Source organism: Tympanuchus pallidicinctus, unplaced genomic scaffold, assembly GCF_026119805.1.
Source record: "Tympanuchus pallidicinctus isolate F22 unplaced genomic scaffold, pur_lepc_1.0 scaffold3, whole genome shotgun sequence".
NCBI lineage: Eukaryota > Metazoa > Chordata > Aves > Galliformes > Phasianidae > Tympanuchus > Tympanuchus pallidicinctus.
In genome coordinates, this window is record NW_026294747.1 from 75,439,799 (window position 1) to 75,461,997 (window position 22,199).

Genomic DNA, 22,199 nt, shown 5'->3' on the forward strand with positions numbered 1-22,199 from the left:
GTATTTGAAGGGAGCAGGATGGGGCAGCCTGTTACTTTTTAATCTGAAGTTACTTTTGTAATCTGAAGGCAACACGTACCTGAACCACTTCACTCCCAATAGGAATGCGACACTACCACACCATAGACATTCAGTTTCTGTCTCAACATCTTCTGAATAAAGTCACCGGGGATATCAAAGTTGCTGGAATACCTGGAATGCCTGGTCCCCCCTATTTCTTTTTTTTAATGTCAGTGAGAATATGCAAGCAGACAAATCATTGTCATTAGAGGAAATTCCAGAGCATCAGCTATTGTCTGTTAACTGCTCATCAGAACGCTCTTCCTTACAGGGCACATGAGGTCACTTTCCCTTCTTCGCCCAGTCGCAGTTCCCTTGATCTGGAGATGTACACATGGAAAACTATCATGTAGCAGAAAGCTGGAAGCCCCCATTTTTGGCACTTTCTTCCATATTCTTCTTTGCATCTTGCACAAAAGAACGTGTCTTTTTCTTAAATGGCAATTATTTTTTGAGTCACATACTATATTAAGAAGCTCCTTTGTACGACCTCAGGAGTAAGTACCAGGTTTATGTCAAAAGATTCAAAGGTTTTGGGAAAGACAAAAGGGAAGTGGATAGAGAATCACACCAAACATGATTACCCAAGTTTTCTTTGGGAGATCTGGATAAAAATATCCATAGCAACAGCCTGATCCTCCAGACAAACATTCAGGTCAGTAACTTTTCATGAACATATTCTCTTATCACCTTAGTAAGCTTGTGTAAAATTATTCACATGCATAAACATTTATAGGATCAGTCCAAGGGTCATTTCACATCACTCAGTATTTTTAGCCTGTCTTTTTCTTTGGTGGCATGCATTATTCACACATCAAGAAGCTAAATCAAAAGTACAGTGATATTTTACTGGTTTTAAATCCTTTGGCTTAAAACCACAGGACCGCTTCCTTCCAGGAGGATGTGTCATTACAAAGTTCTGGCATTCCTTTCCTCCACCCACCCAGCCAAAAAAAATGTAAAGAATTTCAGATTTTTCTCATTTCCTTCTGGGACAGAGTAATCATGTGAGTGTACAGGGGAGATTCCTAGCAGTTAATTTACTGGCAATACCCATAGCCTGTGCAATGAAGTAGGAAGGAAATGTAGTTTGTTTCAATGGCTATTTCTATTGTAAGAAATGTTTCACATGCAGAAATGTTCCTTGTGGCCATGAAAGTGCGTCCTTGTATTACTAAAAACAGATTAGGAAATTACATGCAGAAACGTAAAAAAAAAATAAAAGAAAGAAATCCCAGAATAGCATAAAGAATGAAGAAAACAAGTGAAGGAAATTCCAAATGAAGGTGGGAACCGCATCAGGCAGTAGCATAACAAATGTAGCGTGCATAAATAAACCAAGACATAATAAAAGGTAGATTGACTGAAGTGCATTCTGCACAACTCATATCCTGCTGCATTACTTTTTGTCATTAATTACCCCATCTACATCAAAATAATATCAATCAGCCAATTGGAAGCGCTTCTTAATGAGCAAAATTTCATACTCTGGGGTCAAGTTCCTTTTCCTTCATTTGTCTTCATTAGCAGCATCTCTCAAGGCTCTCCTGAAATAGAAGGCAGTGAATTTGTCAGCAAGCTCTTTAAATTCTCTCTGAATAATGTTTAAAAATAAAACAGCAAGATTAGCCAAAGAAGTATTAGAATGAAATGGAGGTTGTTATTGTTATTAGATATTACTGAAACTATGTGTCTTACCTCCCTTATTATTTTCACCATCTGTATTACTGTCTGGGTCCCACTTTTCTCTGGCACTTTTGCGCTGAAGGATACGAAAATACCTTAAAAGTTACAGCCGGGTCTGTAAGGTATAAACCACACCATCATTCCTTCCCTCCTTACTTATACTCAGTACATTGCAACCATGGTGTCCCATCACAATGCCTTGCCCCCTCTTTCTACCCCAGGTAAGCCGGTTTTCTCTTTTTTCTTCCCAAGGACAAGGCAGGAAAATCAATTACCAGTGGTATACCATGGCATCTACTAAACAAAGAAAGGAGACTGACACAACCATGGAACAGCTACACAGGTGTCCTGGTTCTCCACAACCCTTCCAGGGACTTCCCATGTCTTCTAACCTGGCTGCCCTTGCAGAAGACTCCATATTCGTTAAAAAAATAGCTATGAAGAGAAGGTATGGAGGCAAACTGAATGCACAATGTTATTGCATTCATTCATTCTGGAAACCTCTTTGGCTTCCACTTCTGAGAGCTGCTGGGGAAAGGAGAGTGCAGCCTCTCAGAGAGTCCTTCTTTAGTAGTAGCTTGAAAGTTATGCTCTTGACTCACAGCTGGGAAACTATAACATAGCCTAATATTCCTTGGAAATTTCTTCATCAGAACCAGCTATTTGGAATGGTTAACTTAATGGAGAAATTGCTCCTCTTTTGAGACAGCATATACAAAGTGTTAAAGACATGTTCCTAATGCAATGAGATGTTTCTATTTTGTTGTTATTCCATGGGAAGGCTGAAAGAGCAACGAGAAGATCCCGATAAATCTTAGGTGATTTTCTTTGCACTTCTTTGCACGCATGATGACACTTCTGCCTGACAGTTCTCTGCACTGGGTCTGGCTGGGATGGAGTTCACTTTCCCCACAGCAGCCCATACAGTGCTGTGCTCTGCTCTTGTAGCTGGAACGGCACAAGATACTGCACCAATGCTTTGTCTATTGCTGAGCAGTGCTGGCACAGCATCAAGGCTCTCCCCAACACTCCCAGTGCCAGGAGGCTGTGGGTGGGCAAGAGCTATGGAGGGGACATCACCAAGGCAGCCGATCTAAACCAACCCGAGGGATATTCCATACTCTGAGGAATGCACACTATGCAGTAAAAGCTGGTAAAGGGGAATGTTATTAAAACATCTGTCCTCCTATTCAACTGCTATGCGTATTGAGGTTCTGCTTCCCAAGATGTGGCAGAGCATTTCTTGCAGATGAGAAGTACAGAATAACTGTTTTCTCTCTGCTTCCGCACAGTCTTTGCTCATTTTTCTCTCTCTTCCCTCCTTCAACATCCTCCCCCAACCCTCACCCCTTATTTAAATGGTGCTTATTTCAAACCCTGAGCCTTTCTTTTTTCCATCCTATTTTTCCCCTTCTTCCTTTGAGGAGGAGGTGTGAGAACCCATCGGTGTGAAACCACCATGCACCCCAAGCTGTTGCCCATGGCTCGGTCATCTCTCTCACCAGGAGCAGGCCATGTGCAGGAAGGTGTGCCCTGCCCAATAGCAGCAACATGGATCTGAGCTCCTGCACACACTGGGCCCATTGCTGCTCTGCTGCTTTCAAAGTATCCCGCTTCGGCATTGCTGGCTGTCCTCAGATGTGACAAGCTCTACAGCCTGTATGTTGATTACAGTTCTTCAGCGCTTTCAGGTGCTTCATAAACATTGGCAAGGAAGAAATAAAAATAAAGCTATAGCTCCAACTCACATCCTAATGGACATAAACTCTAACACTGGAAGACTTCAGGTATAATCATGATGTCTGTTACGTGTTCCATGGCTCAACCACTCCTGCTAAGCAAAATCTCCCAAGGATCTTGTGTGCCAGGGCAAGGAGGTGCTGACCATGGTTGGCGACAGGACACAGCATCCACAGCAGCAGGTGCAGGGGAAGGAAAGCCCCCTGAAGGAACTGGGATGACAGCAAAGCTGCGGGTGCACAGCCCTACCTGGAAGCTTCACCTCCTGGCCCAGCAGGGCAGAAAGGGTTGGTTTGCTCTTTGTTAGTTTGTCAGAAGACTTAGCTAATGGTGCTGAGTGGATCTCTTGCAAATCAAATAGAAAAGTTATTCTTCATTTTATTATCATTTTCCTAGAAAAAGATCAAGAGAATTCGATGTCAGGTTTTAGACGGAAAATTATTCCTGCAGGAAAACAGATGCTGAGCTACAAAACTGGACCCTGAAGATTAGGGCAGATCTTCATGAAGTAGGCTGGGACTTCTTTTAAAGAACTCTTCTAATAGTAATTTGGACGATTAGCTCATCTCTGATATATCTAGATCTCAGGGGATACCCCGTAAAAGAAGAAAAACACTCTAGCCTGTGGTTGGCCCCACAAAAGAAGCCAAATCAGCAACATTGTGAAGGCCACTAATGAGACAGCTATTATTGTTATTGATTTTCTGTGGAACGTTGTCAGATTGTGTTGCCAAGCCAGATAAAAGGGATATAAGATTGAGTTTTATGTCTTACGCCAAATGTTCATCTACCTTGTCAGTCATTTATACGGGTGGAATGATGATAGGTGATCTTTTGGGAACCTGTCCACGAGCAATTTATGAATTCCAATTAAAAACTTCTATTATAAACTCTCAGTATGCAATAGCAACTGCATATTAAATTACAAACTTCATTTTATGAGGATAATCTGCCTCACTTGCTGTCATTTCTCCCCTTTTCTGGGGAGTAGATGATGATAAAAGACAAACCTGAGGATTTGTCACAAGCTGTGGAAGTGTGCTTCCCACTCAAATGAATACCTTCTTCAGCACACAAGGTCACGAGGGGAAGAAAGCTAACTAGTGACAGCATAACTTCTCCTGGTGAAGACTTTAAGTACTGGGTGATGTTGATCAAGGTTACGTTTCAGGCAATAGTGATATCCCAAAGCCCCCAAATTGTCAAGTCTTATTACTGTATCTGTACAAATGAAGCAGTGATGTGCTTAAAAGTGTGACAGGTAAGCTGCTTGATGTGATGCCTGTTTGTGCTCCCTCTAATTGCTTACAGAGGTCTAGACAAGACGATTGTGGTACTCTTGAGCAGAGCAAGAGCACTAGGAAATACCTATGGGGGAAGACATACGTGTCTACATGAGAAGACATACATGGACTGCACATATTGCTGTACACACTTTCTGAATAATCTTAACTCTTATTGTGGCAACATTAAATGCCTTTAGACAAACTATAAATACTGTTAAACAGAGAAGGTTAAATGTTACCACAAGTCTCTTTCCATCTTCAACTATACTTATGAGAGCTGATAGGAAACAAAGTAACAGGAAAGGACTGTAGGCAAGGAGTGAGAGATGATCCATGATGTGCCTATCTGTGGGATAAACAGAAAAAAATCTGGACTGCAAACAGCAAGAAGGTGTATCTGCTGGCCTTAAAAGATAGGGATCATTTCTTAATAGAGATAAGATAATATAAGAAGAGCTCAAACTCTATCTGAGCTCATGTTCAAGGGAAGATTTCTAATGTAGATAGCTTGGGGGCTTCCATAGAGCTCAGGTAAATTTAAATAAGAGAGAACTGGCTTCCTTATCACTGAGTGATCTTTCAGGCAGGATTGAGAGCTTTCTGCTATAATTCCCACTCTTGTATCTATTATCAAAAGTTTACTACTGAAGTCTTATAGAAAGTCTTTCACCTTAACAGAATTGCTTTGTCCTTTTTCTGCACCTTTTATCATGTGCTCAAGATTAAATGTAAAATTTCTCTCAGACAACAACAGTAAGTGCATCACTTTTTTGCAGCGCACTCTCTGGGCTTCCTTCCTGACAGCTCTGGTTTACAGGTCAACAGCTGCTAATGAGAGGACCCTGCTTGGTACATGCTTAGCATATGGGTAAAACAATTAAACCATTAGAAAATTGCATCATGGGAGTAGGAAAGCTGATAGAAGAACGTGTTGTGCAAAGTATAGGAAAGCAATTTAACTGTATGAAGGATGATCACAGGTCTCTGGTCTCTGAGAACAGTTATCAGGTCAGTATCTGGATCGGACATCCAGAAGACTTCTTGACAGTGTGGGAACCTCTGATGGGTGCAGGAAAGTAGGGACATTGTTCCTGCATGCACTGGGAGGTGTTGCATTAAGCATATGAATTGGGTGAATCCAAGCTTGGGAGACAAAAAAAAAAAAAAAAAAAGAGCATAAACATATTATTTTATTATTATATTATTATATTATTATACAGAAATCCTTATGATTATTAGGCAATCTGAGGCTGGTTTCTGTCAGTGTTGGGGCCGATTTAAACTCTTCACAAGATCGGCTGATTCATTGAGTCAACAGAAACATCGATCAGCAGGAACCAGCATGCCATGAATATTCAGGAGGCCCTAAAGTAAAATTGCTCTAATAAATGACACCACTCCTTCATTAAGTGCGGAAGTGTTTCATTGACAACGGCTGCACAAGCGGCTCCCACCCAGCCTCTGTGCATGGCAGCGTCTGTTCACTGCTCTGCTTAGGGCATACATTGAAAACACCCAAAAAAATAGACAGGATTTTTGTCATTACTTGTCCCAAGAGAAAGCAATAACTAACCTTGGAAAAGTAAAAATGAGCTGCTTGAAGATATAAAATGGATAATCCTGCTATTTTTCCCCACTACCCAGGTTTGCCATTGTGCCATCCCACTGTACCTTCACCTTGCCTGCTCCTGGCTCCAGGTATCCATGCTGGGCTCTGCTGGTGGGTGACCTTATGTGTACCCAGCCCTCAATCAGCCTGATCAGATGCAGCTAGTTTGGCATATTCCTGCACACAGAGAAACCTAATTGGATTCACAACACCAGTATTTGCATACACAAGCATCACCCGTGATGAAGTCGAGTTGTTCTTGTGTAACTGTCCCCATTTTGTGCCTGGGCATCAGACACCTACAGGGCTGATAGAAGATTTTTGTTGGCAGAGGGACTGCTGCTTTCTGCTGCCGTTTCTCTGACAAACATTATCACATCAGCCATGAGCCTTAGCTACCTGTCACCGTGGTGACACAGATCTGCTTTGCCATTAAAAAGGAAAATCACCCTAAATTTATAGACAAATGTGAGCTAAAAAGGTATTGTTTTAGCACCTTCATATCCTAACTAAATTCTGAGAAAAGGAAACATACATTTTCCCCCAGGGTTTTTGTCCTGTTTTAATACATGACATGAGAAGCTGAGAGAGCCATTTCATGTACGGCTTCAGCTAGCAGCACATCATCAAGCCAAATTTCATGTCATCAGATATTCACAACTTTTGGCATCGTAAAGAAAATTACAAGCTCTGTAGCATAAACAAGATGGTGTATTCTGAATTAGGAGACTTCTGGGACTGGAGAAAATATTCTGGTTTCTAAAAGATTTCTTTGCATTTTTTCTGTTTTTCTTCTGCTGGAAGACATACGTGGAGGAGGACACCCTTAGGAAATGGCTGTTAACTTCAGCACCTGGCAATGTTATCATCCTCAGTGGATGTCCCCGACAAGGTCAGTTCTGTTGATAGAAGAAGAAACAGAACATTTCTAAAACTGAAACTGCAAGCACTTCTAGACCAAGAATTTGTTTTAAAAACAAGACTGATAGTATGCTATTTTTACTTTTGGTTGGTAATGTACGTATTTTGTAAGCTAATACATGTCTCTCTCTCGAAAGTTATCAACCAGGGAGATGCAGTCTTTTATCACATAAGGGTTCTAGCTAAAAGGACGGCAGATCACAGATAAGGAAAAAAAATGAAGTCATGAATGCCTGTGTGAATACTACAGATAATGAAAACAACAGAGCAGCCACTCATCCTGCAGAGAGCTCGCTGCCTTGCTAAGCTGCATCCCCTGCGGCCCCGCGGGGCTCTGCTGATCATTAGAGAGAAGCAATCCTGGAGAGGCTCTGCTGTGACAGCCACACCAACGGCGCACTGAGGATCCTTTCCAGGGATGAGTGTGCTTGTGACAACCTCCGTGATAAGTGCAAAGCAGCCCCTATTCTCAGCCTCATTACGAATAGAACTTGTCATGGGGAAATAATGGGAAAGGTGGTGAGATACTGTCAAACGCCTGTCAAGGCAAAAGGCAAATGTCATCTCCCAGACAATGATGCTGTATTAAACATGCACTGTAACAGAGTGTGTTACGCAAAGGAGGTACAAGATGGACAGTTCGGCAGAAATACAGGTGCTTTGGACAGGCAGATAACTGCCAGATTTCCTGGAGGGCAGGTATTTTACTAATTGATGGGAAATTCCAGTGGAGAAGCCCATAGAGCACAGACCTAGCTCAAAATCCTGTTTGGCTGAAAAGACCTGCACAGAAATGCAGGGTGACATTGTGACTTCTGTGAGGAGGGGTTTGGAGCAAGTCTGTTCCTTCTTCCTGCAGATATGTCAGGTTCAAAGGGAGAAGGAACAGAGTGATGTTCTCACATTCCCACGCAGAACACCTCTTCTGATCAGCCCAGTTCAGCACAGCCTTAACACTGGATTGCGTATTTGTGAAGCATGTTCAATACCTTCTCAAGAAACCACAGAATCATCAAATTATAGAATGGTTTGAGTTGGAAGGGACACTTAAAGGTCACCCAGTCCAACTCCTCAGCAATGAACAGGGATGCCTTCAGCTACATCAGATGCTCAGAGACCAGTCCAGCCAGATCTTAGGTATCTCCAACGATGGGATATCCACCACCTCTATGGGCAACCTGTGCCAGTATCACACCATTCTTGGGTAAAAGACTTCTGCCTTATACCCAATCTAAATCTCTTTTAGTTTGAAAACATTTCCCCTCGTTCTATCATTGTTCTCATTGCCACAGAAGAGCAGCCATGGCATAGTCAAATTTGGAAAGAATGTGAGAAACCACATTGAAACCTTAAAGGAAGTGCTTCATAACATGAAATCCAACCATGCTATTCTTCAAAACCTATTCTGGGATTCCCACAGACAAGAAGCATCACACCCAAGCCAGGCGTCCACAGCCTGCTTCAAAGCTCTTGGACTCAGAACCGGATCATCCATCGGTCAGGGGAAGCACTGAGCTCCAGTTATTTGCCAAAATAAAATGTGTCAGACATCATCAGAAAAGTATGGGGTGGGGGTAGGGGAAAGGGAGCAGTTGTTAGTCATTACCTCTGAAAAATAAGCAGCTTTGAAGAATAGAAGCACAATTTCACTGTGGAGATAGTGGAGCTGGCACTTCCGAAGCAGGCAGCCTGCCCTCTGCTCTGCTGCAGGCAGCTGGGCTCAGTACAGCCTTCCCACAGCCCCATCATTCCCAGAGAATTCACACTGCAGCGATAAAGAAGCTGTAAGAGCTGCCGCCTCCTCTCTCCCAGATAAGGATGACTAATGGCTCACTCAGCAGGGCCCTCTGTATGGGAAGAGCCACTCTTAAAGGCTCACCATTACTAAGTCTGACTGAAGAAAATAATGTTTCCTGGGGCCTGATGGCCCAAGATGAATCAATTAATCCTCATCAGTTGCATTCAAAGCAGTGGACTGCTGAAGGTCACCATGGCTCTCCATGTTTTATGCAGTGTGAGCCAGTGGGCAGCCATGGTTTTTAGATGGATTCCCACTCACTGACACATGTGAAATCCCAGCCTGATTTGCTTTCAAGAAATACAATCATGGAATCATAGAATCATTAAGGTTGGAAAAGACCTCTCAGATCATCTGGTCCAACCATTTACCGATGTTGCCCACTAAACCATGTTCCTTAGTATCACATCTACACATTCCTTAAGGACCACCAGGGACAGTGACTCCACCACCTCCCTAGGCAGCCTGTTCCAGTACCTGACCACTCTTTTGGAGTTTTTCCTAATAACCAACCCGAATCTCCCATGGTGCAACTTGAGGCCCTTCCCTCTCATTCTATTGCTATTACCTGCGAGAAGAGGCCAATCCCCACCTTGACACAACCTCCTTTCAGACAGCTGTAGAGAGCAATAAGGCTTCCCCTGAGCCTCCTCTCCTCCAGAGCCCTGGGCCCACTGAGCCCTGCTCTGCTGAGCACAAGCAGAAAGGAGCCAGCACCGCATTCCCAGTGCAACACAAAGGAAAACAGCATTTTATATCATTTCCAATGGATCAGGGTAACAGATATTTTCCTCCATGACTACAGGTGTATAAAGATTACACGCAGAACTGAAGCAACACTTAACTGCTGACACATTGTAAATATTATTAATTAAATAATAATCATCCTGAAGATCACAGGAGGAGACAAAAAGGCAAATCTTGGGATGCTGTGAGAGAAGGATACTTTTATATAAGAGCTCTGGGTAAGTTTTAAAAAGCTATCTTGTGAGACTGCATTTTTTCCATAATCTGTCTGGCTCCAAGTGAAAGCAATATCAAGGATTAAGCCAACAGTAATTTTTTAAAAAGTATACTAAGATAAAAACCTCATGAAATGGCATTTTCTTCTTGCAATGTATGTCCTCTCCTGCTTTACCCAGACATATATCTCACAAAAAATAAAAAATAAATAAAACTGATAGCCCCACAAAGCCAACGCTACAAGAGAAGCACTGCAGAGTCCATCTGCTCTTTGCATCATTGGAAAAAATAAACGCTGCCTTCTGATTCTCAGCTACTGATGCACACACAGCGCAGGAAAGCAGCCCAGCTTTCAAACACATGGGTTCAGTTTGTAGCGTCTGTGGTGAAAAAAATGTTTTCTTTTGTAAGCCAAGCAAATAGTCTCTGATGTTTATTAAAAGATAGCAAGCAGCCCCTCAATGTATTGCTGCAGTTATGCTTCCAGTGCTGCTTGTTTACAGACCAGGAGGAAAAGCAGAAACTGGCAGTGAAATGCAAAACCTCGCAGGCGCCCACTTCCAGCCAGATCAGGTAGCTCTGTAATGGGCTGTATAAATCCAGCTGGTAACATCACCCACCTCTGGAGACAGGATACACTCCCACGAGAAAAATGATGACCAAAACTGTGGTCTGACTTACCAGAGGCAGACAGCCCTCCGTTCTGTGGTTCTGTGATTCTGTGATTCTGTGATGCTTGTGGGTCCCCTCCAACTCAGGGTATTCTATAATTTTGTGATTGTATCTGTTAACCCGCTGTCACTGAGTCAGTAAAACTCCCCGGGCACAGTCTTACTTCAGGATCACAGTCTTCTTTTCTTAACTATAACACTGAGAACTAGAAATCAAAAAGCTCTTGTCACTGCAGAGGCAGAATTTTCCCATGGGGATTTATATCCATTCATAGAATCATAGAATTGCTTGAGTTGGAAGGAACCCTTAAAAGTCACCTAGTCCAACTCCCTGCATGAACAGGGACACCTACAGCTCAGAGCCCAGTCCAGTCTGACCATCCACCACCTCTCTGAGCAACCTGTTCCAGTGCCTCTCCACCCTTATTGTAAAATATTTCTCCCTTATATCCAATCTAAACCACCCTTCTCTTAGTTTGAAACCATTTCCCCTTGTCCTATCAGAACAGACCCTGCTAAAGAGTCTGTCCTCTTCTTTCCTATATCCTCCCTGTAGATACTGAAAAGCTGCTATCAATTGTTCACATGTGCTTACATATACTGCAGTAAATAATGGTAATGGATAAATCTCATCAGCGTGGAAGTATGTTGGAGACAAAAAAGCTTGGGAATAGAGGGGATAAGTGGAAGAAGAGAGAAGGAGCAGGAGACGGAGGAGTGCTCTGTTTCACTCTTGCTTTGACAAAAAAATCTTGGCACTACATCTTGAAAGTAAGGTTTTCAGTGATCAGACACCACTCTCACATGTGCTTTGTCAGTTCCAGGAAAGCTGATGAGACACTCTTTCTGAGAAAGCAGGTGGCCACTCTGCATCAAGCTCTTTGAAATCACCTAATGAGATCATTTCATCCAGGAGACGACTGAAGAGCCCACGCTACATGGCAGAGCAGTCCGAGAACGAAGGGCATTCAAGGTTTTGAAACCACGTCCTTCCTCATCTTGACGTGATTGAATCACTGATGAGACGGCGCCAGGCAGGCACTTGTCAGCTCTGAAGACAAAGTGACCGGTCTGTCGCTCACTGGTCAGCGAGCGAAGCGCGGGGCGCTCTTGGGGAAAAAGCAGTGAGCCTTCTTTCCACCCTTGTCTGATCCGTGACAGATAGAAACTAGCTTTCACTGCTGTGTTTGGCAGGAGAGAAATTCAATTTAGTGTAAGGTAGGAAATACGGAAAGCTCTTATGAATGCTGTCAGCTGCAAGCATGTGGCAGGGAACTGGGCAACGCTGCTCCTGTCCACGGGGAGCAATCACTGCCCCATGGAAGCACACAAACAAAGCAAAGATCTCACATTCATTATTTTAAAGTTTATATGATGTCATGCAGCAAACATTCTCTCTCTCTCTCCAGTGTGTCAGGAGAGCTGTTCCTCCAACCACTGATCTTCACCCTGGCAGGATTTCTGGATATCACACAAGTCCAAGGCACCTTTTGGACTTGTAGGAAGGCAACAAAGACTCAAAGCCTTTTCCTCGTTCTTCACCTCCCACCCAGGAATGAAGGGCGCCATTGCTGGTAAAATAACCTCAAATTCAGGTGCTGGGTTCACAGCCCTTCCTTCAGATCAGCCTTTGGCCAGGAAATTGGTGCTGCTGCTGCTAGCCATTTGCAGATGCTGCGTGCCATAAGCAATGCTCTCTGCAGAGCCCCTTTCCTCCCAGTTTCACAGCATGATTTGGGGTATGGAAAACCACTTTCTGTGCACACATACTCATTCAGGTGCAGAGAAGTTTGTGGTGGAAGTGTGTTTATAAGGCACCGTGGGGGAACTCCAAAGGCAAGAGCCTGGCTTTTGAGCAATGAATTCCCACTGAGCTACAAACAATCAGATAAAACAGAATAAATACAAACTGTCTAACAGTTTAGGCTGCTGCACTGCAATGAGATACTGATTTATTTTGTTTTGATGAGGATGATGCTTTTCCTTGTTATACAGATAGTATAGGATTTACATTTGTTTAAGAACAAGCATGTCTAGAAATGCTGAATGTTTGGAATTGTGTTACTCGAGGTAGAGTTAGAAGCTCAAGAGCAGAGAACAGAGACAAGAGAAGACAGCCATGTCACTAAGTTATGCCCCTTGCTGTCACACAGCCCAGATGGTGCCATCCCCTCCAGATGCTGGTTTCTTTCTTGGCTAAACAGCAAAGCATTTGCTCTGTGAATAATTTGGAGGGCTTATAGCAAAACCTCAGCATTTACCTGCTACACATGCCTGTTTGTGGGCTGGCCCCATCCTTTCAGTGTCTGTATCTTTTCTTCCCCAGTGTTCCCCCATCTGCAGGCAGCCGCTGGACTCATCCTGCAGCTGAGCCAGTCAATGACAGCCCCTTTCCAGAAGCAGTATTTTCTTCTACAAATTGTGCTATGTTTGAAAGAGATTTGAACAAATATTTACTCAGCGTACTTTGAACATCACTGCATATTACCCCAGTATGATGAAATAATGGCATGGCTCTGTTTAGATTGGGCTTTTCCCTCGTGGGATGCTCATTCACATCCTCCGTGTAGAAACTTTCCCAATTAAAATCACAGTGTAAAGCTTTTTGAAGCTTCCTTCCCTTAGAGGACAGCAACAAGGTAAAGACCTGAGCCATCCCTGACCTGGGAGATGAATCCACTGTAGCATGTAGGCAGTCGCAAACCAGGCATCCTTCTTTGGCAGCCTTGGTAGGCACTAGTGTGGACACAAGTTTTTGTTCCCACTCTGCAAAGCTTCCCTGAACAGCTCAAGGACATGCTTTAAATCCCTTTCTCCAGCACCTTATTTTGTAGTCCATAAATAGCTCCTCTCCAAAAACTATGCTGAAAGCCCAAAGTCATGAGCAAGGAGTAGAACTATTTTAGTGCATAAGCATTTTATTGCAGTTGTGGAGGCCAAAAGCTCCAGAGCTCTATTCAGCTTTAAATAAAGTTAATAATAATAAAAGCATGCAAAAAATGCTATTTCATTCCCAAGATTCCCATAAAACTGGTCTGTCTTCATTCAGCCATCAAAAATATACCTACAGAGCACAAAGGGTTTTGAGTAAAGCAAGGATGAGCTGAGCCACAGCAGCTCTGCATGCTTTTATAAGTTAGTTTGGAGATCACAGCCAGGGATTTCATATTCAGATACCTAAATATAGAGTTGTACATACTCATCATGTCTGAATTTTCAGAGGCTTTTATGTTCAGTGCTGGAATATGATCAACAACTTCTAAAAAAAAAAAAATTAGTCCCCTTGGTGATGTCTAATTTTGGGTATCCAAAAGTAAATGTGTTTCAGAGCACAGTTATAAGAAAATAAATCTCAATATTTCTGTATGTCATTTCATGGGATGGCCTGGTTCCTTGTGTATAAAAGCAAGACCTGATCTTTCTTAACTAATATTATGTAATATTTATAAATACTGTAGCAAGGCATGCCAATAGCAACCAATTTATCACATTCTGTTCATTCAGAACCTCCTCATATTAACACAAAGTCAATTTCCCAACTTTAAGGCAAACTTTTTCCTTTCAGAGATAGAGGTAGGACTCAGTGAGTTTCCCTCCTTTGGCTGCACTCTTCTAAAAAGAAAGAAAAACGCTTTGCTTCCTGAAGACTTTTCAACTGCTCCAGCATGTATTTGTATTGACATCCTCTCTCAGTCCAAGCCATGCATCAGCTACTGGGGTGCCCTTCTCTGCACATGCCTGTGCAATTCTGTTCTTCAACAATGTGCAACTGATTAGCGTTAACAGCAGTAATTTGAAGTCATTAGACAATAATCCATAGATTATAGCAGAACAGTATATCTGTCATCAGCTTGCTGCTTGGATCCAAAAACGCTGGCTGCTCTTTTTATCCTGCTCAGTCTGACCCCTCTGCAACATAGCTACCAAACTCAGCCCCTAACCTAGCCAAACTCTGACATGTTTTTACCCTTCCACATAGGAGGGCTTCTTTTAAATAATGCAACCTGTGTGACTGGCTCTGCCTCTTGATTCTCCCTTGATAGAACACTCATTATTTTAAAGATGAAGCTGCATCCCTCAAGTTCTTTGCCAATTTCAGGCAATTGGATTTTCAGCTTGATCTGTAATTCATGATGATTTGACCAATTACTCAAATGCAAACACGATGACATTTTTCTTCCTTCTGTAATGCCTGGATCTAGCTATTTCCAGACATCTCACTACTTTTTTCTAATCATGCCCTCACACGATTCAGGAAATTAAAACAGGCATGAGCTATGTGAGATATGACCCCTAAAGATCTGAGGAAGACCTTCAGATGGCACCATGGCACTTCTCCAGTTGAAGATTAATATGTAAACTACTTCTGCCTCCTCTTCCTGAACATTATCTCATGATACCAATAACTAAGATGCAAATAATGACCCAAACTTGCTTATAAAACAGCATTAGGAAGATGGATATTAAAAAAAAAAAAAATCATTTTTTCCCTCTTTTTGAGATACAAGAGAGGCTTGCTTTTAGAGGGAACATGGCTCCAGAACAGCAGCCACAAAAGACCAAGCTTCCACACATGGGGCCCAGCTCTAGGGGCAGAGAAAGAAATGCTGGCAGCCATTTGACAATCAGTTCAGAAAAGGGAATCCCTCCAGGCTGACATGGAAGTGATGAGTAAAGAAAGTATCTTTGCTGTAGAAATATTAATAGGTCATTTGCAAATTTTTAGCCAAATCTATTCACTTCAAAAGCTCAGCTTGGGGACTGAGAAATTTTTCAACAAAACATTAGTCTCAATTAAGCAAATGTAACCAAGATAAATGAGCTCAAAAAAAATATATAAAACTGGTGAGGTCATTAAATCCATAAAGCAAAGATGCTGAAACTTGGAAAGCATGCCAAAACAACACAAGGCAGGTTCAGGAAGGGATAGACAGGCTCTCCCAGGCCAGGGATGCTGAGCAGCCAGATGCTGCTGACACAGACGGTCAACACCCAGGGCAGCCCACAGCAAGCACTGCGCACTAAGGTGGGAAGGAATTTTAATGAGCAATTTCAGTCTCATATGTGCTATGAAAAAAGCACCTGGCACCATTCCCAATGTCAACAAAAAGGAGTGCCCTCCAGGCTAGAGGCTTGGTTGCAGCATCCTCAGGAGAGGATGAAAAGAGACCATAGTGCAGTTTCATGCTTTCTTTCTTTGATCCTCATGTACTAATAGTAACTTGCGAGCATAAGGGCTCTGTTGAATCAAAAAGAGCAGGCTGAAGAATAAAATCACAAAATAAGATTTTAAATTAAAACTAAAATAAAACACTAAAATAATTTTAACTGATTTTTAGACATTAATCCAGAGTTTTATGGGTATCTGTAGAATGTACTCTTAGGAAAACAGTAACACATTTAGCCAATCATTTAACCTGCAGAAGCCTATTTTCTGATGTCTTCAGAAAGACCAGCACTCCAGCCTCTCAAATGGGTCAGATGCACAGCAGCAAGCAACACCATGGCATGTCAGTTCTCCCCCAAACCACAGTGGAGGCACCGACGTGTGCACTGAGGGCAGAATGAGCAATACACTCTGGAGGCGCCACGGGCCTCGCGGAGCTCAGCTGCCTGCTGGCAGCACCCGCAGTGTGCCATTAGCCTGCTAAAGGAGCTGGTGCAGGATAACAGGAGCGAGCCCCTGAGCCAAGTGGGCTGTGGCAGTGTGTTGGCGCCATTGCCATTTGGGCTACAGATGTGGGTTGCTACCCTGGTTTCAGCTGAGACAGTCGATTTTCTTCACAGTATCTGCTATGATGCTATGCTTCAGCTTTAGTAGAAAAACAACACTGATAACACACTGATGTTTTAGTTGTTGCTGAGCAGGGCTGCTTGCCATGTTAAAACATTACAAATATAAGGGGCAGGCAACATATCTGAGCGCCCACAGGCTGGCAGCCATGTGCAGGCCACTCCCGAGGCCTGGCCATGCAGGAGGCTGCCTCTGGGCCTCTGAGGCCTCGTGCTGCTGCACAGCGTGAGCCTGGTCCCCTCGTGACAGCAATTTGGCAGATGAGCCGCAGAGCCAGGGAAAGCTGCTTTGCCCCAGCCGTTATCACCACACTTTGTTAAAGGGACTGATTTTCCCCCTCAGGGCTGCTTGTTTTCATCTGATCATTTTATTTCTAACCAGTCTTCTATAGCATCCTTCAAGAAATCCAAGATTGCCCACAGTAGCGATGTAGGCACACAGTTCTCACATCCAGCTGAAGACAGTCCCATTCAGTGGCAGAGGGCTCTGTGCAGTGCTTAATGTGCCACTCCGCGCTCTCACAGGGCTCTGCTCTCAGTGTGCAGCGGTTCTGAGCCAGCAGGAGCACCATCAGAAAGTTGGACAGACACCAACACCCTCACGGACCGCCCTTCCAGAATAAGCAGGAACAGGAGCATTTGATCACATCAATCAAATCTTTCCAAAAGAAAAACTCATTTTCTCCCCCCTCGCAAACCTGTGACATTTGTCTACCCACTCACAGAGGGTCTCTATTTTTGAAAACACAGGGTAAATCATTCCCAGAAAAGATTTTAAGCTACTGGATTTTCCCTGCTTTCCTCTAGGCCAATTCAAAAATCTTCAGTATGTTCCACATCAGTAGCTTCTTTCAGGTTTTCCACTTACAGAAATCAAAAAGGTGGAACTCGACCTAGGCAGACTGTTTCTGTTATTTATCTGTGCCTTTTCATGCAAACATAACCAAGTGTTTAGTGGGAAGCCATTTCTGGTAGCTCTAAACACAAGCTGCTGCTGCTGCCCCAGACAGGCAGGAAGAATTGCTGGGGAAGAATTCAGCACAGGGCTTTTCTTTACCACCTCTGCACTGACTGCTTTGCTGCTGCCAAACGGAAAAGGGAGGCACAAATTGATATCTAACTGCTACCACTAACAAGGATTTGCACAAGAGTTTCCTCATGCTCAGGCTCGTCAAGGCCTGACCTGTAGCTCTGTACCAGAGGGACAGGCAATCTAAAACCACCCTGCATGAGCCCTTGCAGGCAGATAGGAACCTGCTGGCTCAGCGAGTGGTGGGGAAGAATTGCAGGCATACCTGGAAGGCCCCTTAGGCCATGGTATTTCCAGTGAAAAGGGGCAAGCGGAAAAAGGACTCCATGCTCTCCTCTGTGGGTTATCCTCACCACGGGGCTGTCAGGTCACACTGAATTCACCTTTGAAGCTTGAGCCCTAGAGCTTAGCTCAAATCATTCTTTGGTGGGTTCTAATAAAGTAATCCTTAAGAGACTCCCTCAGAAAGAGACCCTTTTACATATGGATGCTCAGGGCAAATCTCCCACATCTCTGGCTAAAATCTCACAGCAAATGACACTTTCTGTGGGGCAAGGTACCAAAAAAAGAGATGGGGCTTTTTCCTATCAACCCACTTACTTCAGACCCACAACTACCACGATCATGGTACAGCTGCCCCGTTTTAATGGCACTACAACTGTTTTAATCACTTTAAAATACATTTCTGTCTGGAATTGCCCACATGGAAGATAAACTCTGAAAGTGTCACTAAGACCCAGAGAGGTTATTATCTGTGATGGTGTAATTAAATACTATATTATAAAGGGTACATAAAGTAAAATTGAACTGAGGGGGTTTAGGAAGTTTATGACTTGATTATCTCCTCACAGCTGAATATTTGACCTTGAAACTGTAGCATTTCTTTACCAGAGTTTCCACATGTAATATTAATAGGAAACTTCAGTGGCTTCAGTCACTTGTCAAGGATCCCCAGTGACCATATCCCTTGTTGTCTTTCTGCTTTATTACATGTGGCAAGCATGAGAGAGATGAATAGAGTGAATGAGAATTTGATTGCTTTGAAAAGAAAGATGTACATCTCCTGTATAAATTTCATGTTCAAATTCATAGGGAATCATTTTTAGGGTATTTGGCTCTTAACCCAAACAAGACAATAATGGAAGTGTTAAGGAGGAATGTCATAGATAATTATTTTAAAGTTAATTAATATGTAATTAATTTCCAGTCTCAGGCAGGATGAGACAGGACACAATGGGATGGAGCCATGCTGGGGAACAGGGCTCAGCCCTGTGATTGCTGCAGCAGCCATGAGGGTCCCCAGTTCCAGTGTAGGTGATATTTTTAGGCTGCCTATTTCTGCAGCCACAACAGTCACAATACATGACACGTGGCCTCTCCTGGACCAAAGTCAGCCTTGGAACCTTCAGGTTTCTGAAAGACTTGGTAAATTACAAGCAAATCTTTCTGTGCTTGCTGTGTGCTTTTAGAGAAAGCTGGAAAGTGCATTCACAGCTACACTGCCTCCAATCCTCCCAGCCTTCTAACACCTTCTTGTATAAGCAATGGACATCTGCTCTGCATAACTACTCCAACTCCTGGACCTCAACAACTTCCAGCACAAAGGCATGCAGACTACCATCAATGACAAGAGGTGGGTTTCTGGAAACTCTCCTCTGCTAGGGACCACTAGTTTTGTTTCAAAGCAATGAGTTCTCCCCTCTGCCTGATGACTCAAGGTGTTTCAGTTGGAAAAGATGCATTGAAAACCTCAGCAAACAGAGAGTGAGCAATAATTTCATAATAATAAAATTAACCAGCATTTGCAAAAATACTTGCCTCATTTATACATTAATTACAAGGCAAAAACTGCTCTGGAATTATCACTTCTTGTAGGGTACTGCCTTAACTTGATAGATATGAGAACAAAGCAGCTATTTTTGTTATCATCAAAGAAAACCTCATACATCCTTCAACCCATTCGTATTTCAGAGCCCACTTGAAGCAGGGCAGCAGCTGTGGCTGCTCCTCACAGTCAGCTGGAAACAAGGATGATGAATTGTGTGTTTGCCTGCCTGTCTCCCCCCTCCTCCAAAAGCCAATCTCTTGGACAAGGCTTGATGCTAACAGGAATGCACAGGACCACCTGCTCTCCCTGGGCTACATAATGTGATCTCTGAGCCCAGATGCAGCTGAACATTTAGCAAATCTGACTTCAGAGGAGGCAGCTAAGGCCAGCAGGGTGTCATGGAGCAGGCTGTGGAAGAGGGTCATTTATTTCCCAGTTGCCAGACTGCTGCAGGTCTCTTCAAAATGTGCCTTTTGCCTTTCTGCTTACCAAACATCAAAGATTAAATGCTGCTATACACTATCCGGCAACCCCTCTGGCTCAGACCAATTTGCTTAGAGGAGCTTGGGAAGCAGCAGCCACAGCAGGGAAGGTGCTGGCAGTGTGACTAGGAAGCCTCTGGCTTCTTTGCAAAGCTGCCCTTCTCTAGGCTCCAGAGTGATTCAATCAAGCTGGCAGGTCAGTTCACAGGACAGATTTTCCCAACTATGCCTAAATTCTGTTCACACTTAGCAGTTTTGGAGACCTCTCACCCACTGTCACACCAACGCTTTGCAATTCGTGTTCACAGGCTGCTGTTGCTGAATGGCTGCAGAAGGAAAAATCACCCAGGAACCAAGCTTATAGGCCAAACTAAGTCACATCTCTGTAATAAACAATTTTTCAACACAACTGCCTAATTTCTTCCCAAATAAAAGAAAATGTTCATTTTATAGCTGCCTCTTGTTTCCTGCTTTGTACCTAATTGTCAGCCCAGTGAGCCAACTCTCCACTTACTCCATTACTCTGCATCACAAACACTGCACTCTGATATGAAATATTGCCAAGTGCTCTGAAAATCTATTGCACTCCCCTTCTACACCATAACATTAATGTAGGGGGTTGTTTGAGGATATTAATGAGTTATGACCTTTCTTCCTACTACTGCACTTTCCTGCCTTCTGCCCTTGCCTCAAAGTTGGCTTCCCGTCACTTGTTTATTCCTCCCTTGAGTTAAGAACACATTGAACTAATTTATTCATCATTTTAATTACAAATTCACACCTCTAGTCTTCGCAAATGCTTGTACTTTCCAATCATTAAGGTTTTCTTTCAAATAACAGAAAGTAGCAAGCACTGCTCCTGCAACCAAAGTTATAGCTGCAAACTACATAGTCATTACATCCTGTAATAAAAACATACAAGGATTTGTCTGATTGAAACTGGTGAATAAAATGTAACTTTCAGCATGTGTCAGAATGGATAACCTAAGCAAAAGCAGAGAAAACTCTGCTATGAACTTGGTTCTCAGAACGGTCTCAGGAACAGCTAAATTGCCAAACATTTTGTTAGTGCACCTTCATTTAAAAACAAAAGCGAATTCTGAATGTGGATGGAACCAATTTCTACTTGCAGTCCAGCTTAAATCAACCAGGCATTCCCTTTTAGTCTTACATCCTCACACTTGGGTATGAGATGCAGCAGTAAGAGGCTGGTGGCAAGAGGCAAAACACTGGCAGGAGCCAACTTGTCAATACAGACAGGGTAAGATAGGGACAGACAGCATCTTGAGCTGGGCCAGAGGAGCCACATACATCTCTCCCCTGCCCAGTCCCAGTCAGACCCAGCAGAGCTTCAACAAGGCTTTGCTGCACCCTGATGAATCTAGGAGTAGACGCTGTACGTGCACACATCAGGACTGAAAAGGCCACATGACACTCCTGAAATGAGATGCCTTCTTTAATCAGAGGACACAAAGGCAGCTGAGAAGCTACTTCTGCCATATTTGAAGCACGGTATTCCTGCACACAACTGCCATGCTAGGCCCAGCAGCCTGGATGATCACAAAACAAAGCTATTTTAGGGGGCATTTGCATAAGCCGCAATGCAGAAGGTTTTCTTGCCCTTAGTGATGGCCCACTTCCGCATCCTCACATCAGGGCTGGGAATTTAGCTTACTCCCTCAGACCCGAAGCAAGCAGGGTACAGGGCAGCAGGACTGCGGGCCAAAGCTGAGTGCACCCTGCGGTAAGGATTTGAGGTATTTTGTTAGGTAAATAAGAGCAGAGGAGGGAAGGTAGCAGGAGGCAATTTTAGTGCAAGGCTGGTTGTAGAGGCTGCATTCAGGAAGAAATAGATGAGGTGAGGAACAGCACATAAAAAATGTGGAAAAGGGGGAGGGGGAAAGAAAAAAAGCATATGAGGTAATGTATAGTCAATGAATATAAAAATGTTATAGCTATGAAATAAACAAGAGAGCTTAGCAGAGCAGATTGTAATAACAAAAAGAGAAGAGACAGAAAGCTTACCTGTGTCCTGTGCTCACTGCAGAACTCCAGAGGAGGGATCTCCAGAAGAGCTCCTTCCCCACTGGCAGTCAGCTCTTAAATGGGCCTTAGGAGAGGTGCAGCCAGGCTCCACCCTTCCGGCAGCACAGGAGAATTGCCTTCACCTGTGCTCCATGGCTGACTCAGCGCTCGCCTCAGGCGATCAATCAGAGGTTCAGGCCGTCGTTCAGCTGTTCCCATACAGGTGGTTTCCGCTGCTTTGTAGTAGTATTGCAGCCTGGACATTCCATCTCAGTCTTGTAAAAACACTCATGTAGATCAGCACAAA

General features: G+C 43.4%; 1 long non-coding RNA gene across 1 annotated transcript; it reads right to left on the minus strand.

Annotated features, from left to right (window-relative positions):
* Positions 1 to 355: 355 nt before the first annotated feature.
* Positions 356 to 21,949, minus strand: LOC128086549 (uncharacterized). Its single transcript, XR_008209411.1, has 6 exons — positions 21,893 to 21,949; positions 10,745 to 10,940; positions 8,909 to 9,067; positions 6,450 to 7,280; positions 3,736 to 3,878; positions 356 to 1,607 (listed from the first exon to the last, which is right to left on the minus strand). It is a non-coding gene; the product is annotated as an uncharacterized LOC128086549 (long non-coding RNA).
* Between the last annotated feature and the right edge of the window lie 250 nt (positions 21,950 to 22,199).